The 10,227-nt window shown below is 44.4% G+C and overlaps 1 long non-coding RNA gene across 1 annotated transcript; it reads left to right on the top strand.

Annotated features, from left to right (window-relative positions):
• The first annotated feature begins 312 nt into the window (after window positions 1-312).
• On the top strand, window positions 313-974 carry LOC144753637 (uncharacterized). Its single transcript, XR_013594445.1, has 3 exons — window positions 313-377; window positions 476-597; window positions 691-974. It is a non-coding gene; the product is annotated as an uncharacterized LOC144753637 (long non-coding RNA).
• Window positions 975-10,227: the final 9,253 nt, after the last annotated feature.

Raw genomic sequence — 10,227 nt, 5'->3', positions numbered from 1 at the left:
AGAATGTTTTTCAAACGAAGACTGCTTAAATAATATCGAAATTAATTGAATAAAACTCCTTCATTTCAGAGCTTGATAATTGATTAAATCAGTTCTTTAAGATATTAAAAGAAGGTTGCGCTAACCGCCCATAGCGTGTGAGGATTCAAACAGGCGTCAAAGCATCCGGCCATGCGCTGTTTCGGGGCCTCTTTTCAATTTAGCGGGTAAGTGGTGTATCTGTCCCCTTGGCGAAGCTATAAAGTAAAAGAGCATTGGTTTTTAGAAACAACTATCTTTCCCTTTTTCTCTGGCTTGTCCCTATTAGGATACCTTAAACTATCCACAAATAATCGGTGGCTCCCTTGACTCTTGAAGATTTTTCCTGAATGAATAAGGTAATATGAGAGATCTCTAGCACTATAGGTTGAGGTAATCAACGTAGAAAATATTGCTATTATTTGAATCCTTCCTTTTTTTGCTGTTTGCAATCTAGGGTCGTCTATTACCTATACAATAATACAAAATTTCACTACCAATTAAGAAGGTGTGCGGGTTCAGCATTAACTAAATGAAAGGTTAACCCCTGGACTAACCACAAGATACAGATTCTTTAAGGTAAAATAGTTAGAATGTGAGGGCCGAAGCCTATGATCTAACGCAGATAATTCTGTCATTGCTAACATCTTACCTTATTCTTGACCCATTCAGATGTTTTATACTAACCAGGGACACCGCGCCATTTTTTAGGAAGGTGACCCATAATACTCAAGAAGAATTCCTAAATTGAATACTAGGATTTGAGCATCAATTTTCTCTCCATACAAGGTACAATTAACCCATTAAAGATGTGACCTTTATAAGATTCCCTTATGATAACGCTATATCCTCAGTGAGAACATTATATATATCAAGATTAAACCTTTTTTATAAACCCCTTCTTGCATTTCTAAACCCATACCACATGTGTAATAAACAAAAAGGGGTTGTAACTGTGTCACCAAAGTGTATTGATTGTTTGAATTGTTTCTCTCATTAATGTGACTGATGTACTGTGTAAAAAAGAAAAAAACAGTGATTGTAATTAATTGTATGTTTCTTTTTAAATTAGAATTTTGTCCTGATGAAGGTCGCATCATAATACCGAAACGCTGCGTCGACAACTTTTTACAACTCATGTGTATTTGCACATTTTTAACTGTTTTATATGACACAGAAAGTAATGTTTTTATGAATGTATAATAAATTGTACAATTTTCTAAATATCATTTTAATTGTTACTTGATTTTGTTTTCCTCTATTATTGTGAGTTATTATATGTGTGGTTATGGCATTTAAGGGTTTGTGAGTCCTTCCGCAGCAATTTGTGGATGTAGATTCTCCCAATTTTATGGTAAAATAGGGACTTTTTCAGTTTTACATTTCACTACTCCTTGTCCCTTATTGGATTCATAAGGAGACCTCCCTACTCGTTTGACATCCCCTTCTGTTTGCAGCCTCCGGTTGGCCCCTTGTTGATCCATGCACCGATGTGGTAGGCACCCTGAGGTGCCTGCCACGCGATGCAGGGATGAACACAACTTTCCATTTCCCTATGGGAGCTTGTGCTATGGAAGATTTATGGCCGTAACACATGCTCCCATTGGGAAATGTGAGTATGCGGTCGCATCGTAATTAGGCGGTCGGGACTACCGAACAGAGGTTGGTCGGACCCGTGTCTGTGTCGACATCGTAATAAGCCCCTATATAAGTTTAAAATCACACCAGCACATAACAGAAAAGAGATGCAGGCTGTAGGGACCTTAAGTGACATGTGTGACACAGTCCACGCTGTGCAATGAGCCAAATGGACAGAGAGTGCAGTGGTACTTGAGTGAGGGTACTACAGGAAGAGATGGCAAACCGAGGAAGCACCACTTGCAGATGCATTGAGTGAAGTAAATGTCAAAATTTGTAACATTTAATTGTAACTTAAAAACGTTCAGGTAAGTTATTTAGTTCATGTTTACATTGCATATGTTAACCTTGCATAGTTGCATTTCCTAAAAGTGTTAGCTATTTTAACAATGTTGTTCCTGTATTTTTTTCATGTATCACATTACTGTTGTACAGTGCATAGTTTCAGCTGAGTCGCAACACTTCAGAGCTCTGGAGCTTAGGGTACAGCGAGTTTCTCACAGTGCCTGTTAGTGAGTGAAAAGGTGTTCAGAAATCTTGATGGTCATCCTATCTTGGGTCTCTATGCTGATACACACACACTCTACACAGGGCAGGTGAGGTAACGGGTTTTTAGGAACCCGTTTGGTGCCAGGGGATAACACCCGAAGACCTCTGAGTTCTCCCTGTTCCGGACCACAGAAACACGGAGTCTTCTAGTCGAGTCAGAGATCGAGTTTTATTGATAGCTACCAAGTAACAGGTGTCCTAGAAGCACGACAAACACGGGTCATGTGTTCTCAGGAGACTGTTCGTTTTTACAGAACCAGCCTTCTCCTTATATACAGAAATAATAGCTGCAAGCAAGAATTCTTGAGTTTATGATATGGCTATACACATATTTCTACAATAATACAAAAGAGCGAAGTCATGTAGGCAAGCCCATATTTTAGATGTCCAATGTGTGATAGATTACTCTGCCAAGCCCGGAACTCCCATCAGATATCGATGAAACCCCAATAAAGGAAGGCACCTCCTAGTCATAAAACTGGCCATAAACAGGGAACAGGACAGGTGTGTGTTTGTAGAAAGCATGGTTTGTATGTAGTGAATGGTTTGAGGAATGTTATGTATCGATGCTATCGCATTTGGCCACTGGGCGAGGGGCTGCCCAGACAGGTTTGGCTAAAGGCGATGGAGTCAGTTGGGACAGGTCAGGGGGGAGTCAGGGAAGGTGGACGTGTCCTTTTAGATCAAGCTCGACCTTTAATTGACTTATCATGAGGGCAAGACGTAAGATGGATGCCGTTCACAAAATGGAGTCTAAGGGGTCGGGACGGAAACTAAGATTTGGGGGTGTTGGCGACCCTCGATTATGACGCAAATGCATAGGAATGATGTCCTAATCATTATCGGTTCGCTGATACCAAATTCGTCATGGTACGTTGATATTTTGTGACACGGGTATTGGACCTCGATATCGGGATGACGACAGGGTCCAGATTTCCAGAACCACACACCCTCCTTTTGCCCTTATGTAAGGCAATAATTCATATTAGTCGGAGTCCAAATCCGTATGAAGGAATTCGTGGAGATGCTGCTGTAACATCATTCTGTTGCTCAGTTCATCTCTTGACACAGGCTTCCGTACACATGACGTAGCACAGAGGCCACATAGTGCAGGAGCGCACTGTATACACAGGCAGAACATAAACAGAAGTGCTAAGATCATCCCAATGAAGATCAGTGTTTTCCATCCCCATGTAGCGATCAGTTCCCAGAACCACCCTAGTAAGGACCAATCCCCTTTTTCCACGTGGAGGGAATCAGATATTTCGTGTAGTTTAGAGATGGCTTGGTACACTGTCGGGGCGTTATCAGGGATGAAAATGCAACAACTGGATTGGATCACTCTACACACACCACCACGATCGGCGAGTATGATATCTAGGGCAACTCGGTTCTGAAGGGTCATAAGTCGATCCGACTGAAGTTCGGTCGTCAAATTTCCAAGGGCTCCGGCCGTTGTAGTCACGGCGGATTCAACTATCCTCGATAACTGGCGAATATTCCTGCTGTTTACCATAGGCCCCCAAAATGGCAGAAAACCCTTTGCGAAGTCAGCGAATTCCTGACCCGCGGTGTCGTCTTTACTCACGACACCTCTAGCTGTCCTTGTCCGATGGTAATCTGCTCTGGCCGTGTAGGTGGGAGGCAGCAGAAATGCGATAAAGCATGTACCTGAGAAGTCAGGGGGTAACCACGTGTAAGCTTGGTCATGGCAAAAATCCCCAGAATTTCGAAGGCCAGAACAGGTGGTCGCCAGTTCTCGTACAACGCCCCCAGGCTATGGAACGCCCTCCCACTCTCCCTTAGACAGGAACATAACCATCTCAGATTTAGGAAAGGACTGAAGACTCTACTCTTCCCTTGAGCGCTCCCTCACTTGACTTCCCACCCTCCAGGATGTGTTCATCAGCGCCGGGATGCCTAAGGGCAGCTGAGCGCTCTACAAAACCCAAAATCAAAATCAAATCAAATCAATCAGACGAAGTACGTGCCTTTGGCTGCTAATAATATAGGGGAAGTTCGGGAAGCGAACACATATGTTTCCGCGCATATACTCTTTCCTAATTGAGCTTTGGGATCCCTACCGATACCCTGTAAACATAAGTGACCTCGGTTGGGTACTATCCAAACTGGGCGGGATTTCTTTGCTGTCTGGCTCTTACTCAGGTAAACCCCATATTTGGTTACGTTCTAACGAGTGTACGGAGTGAGTTCATCTTTGGGAATCGTAAGATAGGTGTCGAACTCTCTACTCATATTTCTTATCCCTGCTATTAGTGCCTTGTTACTGGATTCACTTTCAGTAGAACGTGTCGGGTATGGTTCTAGGGCGAATAGGAACATGGTCTGGAAAGCCCACAGAGAACCATAATAACTGAAAGGCAGGATGAAGTATGGGATACCCTTATCTGTCGTGTGTGGCATGAGTCCACATATCCAACAGTTCGATGTGTTCATTATGGACTGGTGTTGGTGTAGGAGTTGAATAAATGAGTTATTTACAAATTTGAGTCTTCTGGCAGATTCGTGTTCAGGTAGAGGGTGAAAGTAGTGTGGAGAGATAGTAGGAGGAGGCTGTGGCCGGGTGTCATTTGAAAAGGTAACTTGGAATACGAATAGAGTATAACCAGTCAAAAACATCGTTATGCTACACAACATTAAAATACATGTTATCAGAAACTTTCTTTTGGCTAGTACAGTGCATAATTGTCTTTCAAAGTTTGGGAGTCTGGTAGGTCTCTTTACCCTAGGAAACTCCATCCTCTAGTTGCTGCCCGCGGTGGTAGGTTGGTTCTGCCAGGGGGTGCGCTCTGTTCAGTCCGGGGTAACTCCCTTGGACCAACCAGAACCGTTGACCTAAACGTCCCCAGTTGCACTCCCCAGCCTTCAACCGCGACCCTAGCAGCAGAACCGGATGGCGGTTCAAAAATCAAAAATGAGCAAGTTTCCTGAGAGTGAGAGAGCTGAAAAATCAAAAATAGTTCTTGGGGGAAGGGAAAATCACATTTGTTTGTGTTTTTAGTCTCTTTGTCTTGACCTTAGATTATACTGTTCTTTCCCAGGTACGGTGTGGTCTTCAAACAATGTCTCAGGTTCGGTAGTGTCCAACTGCATAGACGGTGGCACAAGTCCTTGTAAAATACGATCACTCTCCTTTTCGGTACCAGTTTCTTTTAAACGTGCATCGCTGAAAGGGATGAAGCGAGGTATGGATTCTGTCTCGGAGTCGGCAATTCCTTCGTTGACCCACCGGTCGTATGGAAGGGGCAGAGGGACCCGTTTGCAATGGGTCCCGTGCACCCAGTTCTTTTTACCGTCCACCCGAACCGCTGACCTCGTGGAAAGAAGTACCAGGTAAGGTCCGGTCCACCTCGGCTGTCCGTTGTTGGTGCGCTGGAAGTTCCGCACCAAGACCCACGTGCCGGGTGTGATGGAGTGACCTGGATCGTTAGAGGCTGGTGGAGAGGAACTGTGAACCTGTTGGTGTAAAACACGCAATTTAGTTGTCAATTCGCACAAATAGTCAAGCAGTACGGGGTGCTCTATTTCGCTAAGTTTCTTTGGTCTTGGCACGCCCCAGACGTTGGCTGGGCGGCCAAACAGTATCTCGTGAGGGCTAAGTCCTAATCTGGAATGGGCAGTCATCCTAGTTGACAAGAGTGCTAGGGGCAAGGCGTCGGGCCATTTGAGACCTGTACTGGCTTGGATTTTGGCTAATTTGAGCTTTAAAGTGCCGTTGTAGCACTCTACCAATCCAGCTGATTGGGGGTGATTCGCAGAGTGGAATTTTTGCTGTATGCCTAAACATTCACACACTCTCTTCATCACGCGTCCTACGAATTCACTTCCATTATCACTCCAGACAATTCTAGGCATGCCAAACCTCGGGAAGAACTCTTTGACAAGGGCTTTGGCGGTTGACAAGGCAGTGTTGTCTTTAAGGGGGTACGCTTCCACCCACCTGGAGAAAGCGCAAACAACAACGAGCACATACTTCAGATTGTTGCATCTCTCCATGTGAATGAAATCGAGCTGCAAAACCTCGAACGGATACGTTGGAGGCGCAAAATGACCAGCTGGAGTTGGGGTTCCCCTACCGGGATTGTACTTCAAACACACCATACAGTTTCTGACCACATTCTCTGCATATTTCGGGATGTTGCTATTTTGCCATACTGGGGGCCAATACTTTACAGATTCCTCTCAAACTGATGTGTGTAAATCCGTGAGCCATTGTTACTACTGCAAGTACATAGGCGTTAGGCAATAACCATCGCTGGTGTTCTGACAATTCGACCCAACAACCATTCGTATCTAATCTACCCTTACTTTCTCTCCATTCATTCACCTCTTTCTCAGTTGCCTCGGCTTGTATAGATTTCACGCTTTCAATGGTGTCCTCACACATTCCTACATCAGTAATCCATCTAGCGGGACCTACAACATACATCCGACTCATTGTGTTCCTTGCAGTCTCTTTCGCAACCTCGTCTGCAAATGCATTCCCGCGGCCAACATCATCCTGAATCTTTTTGTGTGCACTACATTTTATAATGGCAACTTGTAGTGGCAAGGTCAGTGACTGGAGGAGCTCATTAACTAGCTGACCATGTTGTATCTTTGCACCATGTGACGTAAGAAACCCACGTTCACGCCACAATCTCCCAAAACTGTGAGCCACACCAAAGGCGTATTGGCTGTCAGTGTACACATTCACTCGTTTTCCTTTCGCTAACACACATGCTCTGGTAAGCGCAATTAGCTCTGCAGCTTGTGCAGAATTATGGGAAATGCGCGCAGTCTCTATAATGGTGTGTAATGTCGTTACGGCATATGCTGCAGTCGTATCACCATTCGGCAGCTTGAAACATGAACCATCAACCCATAAAGTATCATTGCATTCAGGAAGGGGAGTATCCTGTAAGTCTACTCTCCCTTTTGTCTCTTCTTCTGTCCTAAAGCAGCAGTGATGTTTATCAATCTCGTCTGTTCCTGTCGGAATGGGTAATAACGTTGCGGGATTCAGTGTATCGCACCTCTTTATGTGGATGTGACTTGCTAGCAACGTAAGTTCGTAACTGGATAGTCGAGCGCTAGTAAGGTGTTGTGTCTTCGTCCTGTTTAGTAAAATGTCTACTGCATGCGGAACCATAACGATCAGAGTATTATTCATGACTAATCCAGCGGACTGTCGGATGCAGACAGCTGCTGCGGCGGTAGCCCTCAGACAACTTGGTAGGGCTTTAGCCACAGGGTCTAGAGTTGCCGAAAAATACGCGCATGGGCGCTGTCTGTCCCCAAAATGTTGTGTTAAAACTGATAATGCACAACCTTCCTTCTCGTGGACATATAATGTAAAAGGCTTACTGTAGTTGGGGTTTCCCAACACAGGAGCCGAACATAATGCATCACGCAACTTGTGAAAACTCGTCTGGCAATCTTCAGACCAAGGCATAGGATTTGGCGTGTCTTTACAGAGTAGTGCCAGCAAGGGTTTAGCTAGTAGTGAGAAATTCGGTATCCATTGTCTACAGTACGATGTAATGCCCAAGAAGGCTCGAACCTCTCTCTGTGTCCTTGGGGCACTTAGTTCTGCGATTGCCTGTATTCTTTCTGGTGTCAGTCTCCTTCCCTCCTTCGACAAGATGTGACCTAAGTAGGTTACTTCTTGTCTGCAAAATTGTAGTTTGGAAAGAGACACTTTGTGCTTCATGTCACATAAGTGATGCAATAATGATAACGTAGCTTTCTTGCAAATCTCTTCAGTGTCTGCAGCGATCAGTAGATCGTCTACATACTGAATCAGAGTTGAACCATTTGGTAGAACAATCGTGTCTAGTTGTGTTTTCAGGGCCTGACTGAATATTGATGGGCTTTCGCAGTAGCCTTGAGGAGCGCACTTGAAGCGGAAACTTCGTCCTCCTAAATTAAATCCGAAAATATCTCTACTCTCCTCAGCAATCGGGATACTGAAGAAAGCGTTCTTCAGGTCAATCACCGAGAACCAAGTTGCTGAAGCTGGAACCATCGTCAATAAAGCAGTAATGTCGGGGACAACTGGAAACTGTGGGATAACTATCTTGTTCACTTCTCTGAGGTCGATCACGAACCTATACACAGGGGGTTGTGAAGGATCAGTACGTTTTAAGACGGGCAAAACTGGACTGTTACAAACATTTCCTGTTGTTTCTTCGATGACGTCTTTATCAATCAGGTCATAAACAATCGTCAATAACGCCTTTTCACATTCGCTAGATATTTTGTATTGGGGAATACGTGGTAACCTAATTTTGGCTTTCAATGTTATGACATATGGTGCTATCTCCAAACGACCTACATCATTAGAACCATTAGCCCAGAGTACATCAGGAAGACCCGACAATTCAGTTGCAATATTTTCTTTCGACACATACATTGGAGAAATGACTTTCTTACCGAAAGTAAGTTGTACTCCTAATGGTGAACAGTACAAAGTTGCATATAACCTTTTTAGCAAATCCAATCCTAACAAATTTTCACCACAACCTGTTGTAAGAATGAGGGGTGCCTCTAATTTGCATGGGCCAACAGAAAGAGATACAGGACTGGAGATCGGGTTTCTAACAGGGGCGCCAGAGAAACCTACTGAGACATTCATTTCGCCAGACAAAGGTGCGCCAGGAAGTTTCGAGTGCATGATAGAACTTTTTGTAGCACCAGTATCCAGCAGAAATGGCTCTGACACTCCTGAGGCTATTACCTCGACATAAGGTCCATTCTGATCTACTGGAACTGAAACAACTCCCTCTCTTTGTCCATGGCTGTCCTAGCAATCGTTACCCTCATATTCATGTTCGGTGTAATAGTCGTCAGCATAGTACTGAGCTGACCTGGTCGACGCATTATTTTGTTGGTCGAAGCTGTTCATTGAATTCTGAGGCGTAAAAGAAGTTGTATTCTGCGTGGAATTTCCACGGCCCCTACCTCTAGGGGCATGTTGAACACCTCTTCCCCTTACACCCGAAGCACCGCTCAAACGTCGCGCAAGAGCCGGACAATTACTTTTAAAGTGACCCTCTTCCTTGCAATATGCACATTGATTCGGGCCATAAGCAATACGCTGGTGGGAAAACTCGTTTCCTTGCGCGTTTCTCGAATACTGATGTTGCGGTTGATAACTGGGCTGACTAGCCGTACGAGGCGGATAAGCTTGCTGGAGAAGAACTTTAGTTTTTAAATCTTTTGTCTTTCTGTCTACTTTATCTAGCTCGTCTTTGCGCCTATTTTCATAGTACTGGGCTGTAGCTAAAATTTGAGCTGACGTAGAGACAGCCCAAGCACTCTCTGAGTCTTTCAATTTATTACATAGTTCAGGGATTAAATTATGTACGAACTTGTCTACAAACAATCTTTGGCCACCCTCGGTAGCCATATCCTGACCACTATGATCGGTGAAAGTCTCCTCGAATCTTGTGAAAAAGTCCGACACATCCTCATCTTTCTTCTGCTTGCATGCAGATAGCTTGTCCCAGTTCACGCGTACTTCAGGCATTATTGTTTTCATGTATGCAATAATTCTACCGGGAAGTTCAGCTATTAACGGCTCAGGTTTAGAACCACCAATTTGTCTAGCATCTATAGCGGCAATGTTCGTCCATGAGTCACCTAGTTCTTGGGCATGGTTCGTATGGCGTATTTTGCTCCATAGAGGATGTGGAACAACGTTCCCAAACAGCATGTCTATGTCCGCTAAATTCATTATACATGAGCTTGCAGTTTGCGATAACTCCTTATAATACCCAGTCGGGTTTTTACGAGGATCAGGCAATGTCTGCTTGAGCGCCAAGACTTCAGATCGTTTCCAGGGGACATGTACCCATACACGCTGGAAATGAGGCAGAATTGGCGGTACTACATTTGCATCGCCTTCCCTCCAAACCGGAGGAACCTCTCTCATGGGGTACTGTCTCGCTCTTTTCCTATCTGATACGTCGTCTTCGTACAATGATCTAGAGACGTTTCCTTTACTCCTATAAGAGAGTA

This window comes from Lissotriton helveticus, chromosome 5_1 (assembly GCF_964261635.1).
Source record: "Lissotriton helveticus chromosome 5_1, aLisHel1.1, whole genome shotgun sequence".
Classification (NCBI taxonomy): Eukaryota; Metazoa; Chordata; class Amphibia; order Caudata; family Salamandridae; genus Lissotriton; species Lissotriton helveticus.
The sequence above is the reverse complement of the archived record's forward strand: the minus strand, read 5'-3'. Positions and strand labels throughout refer to the sequence as shown.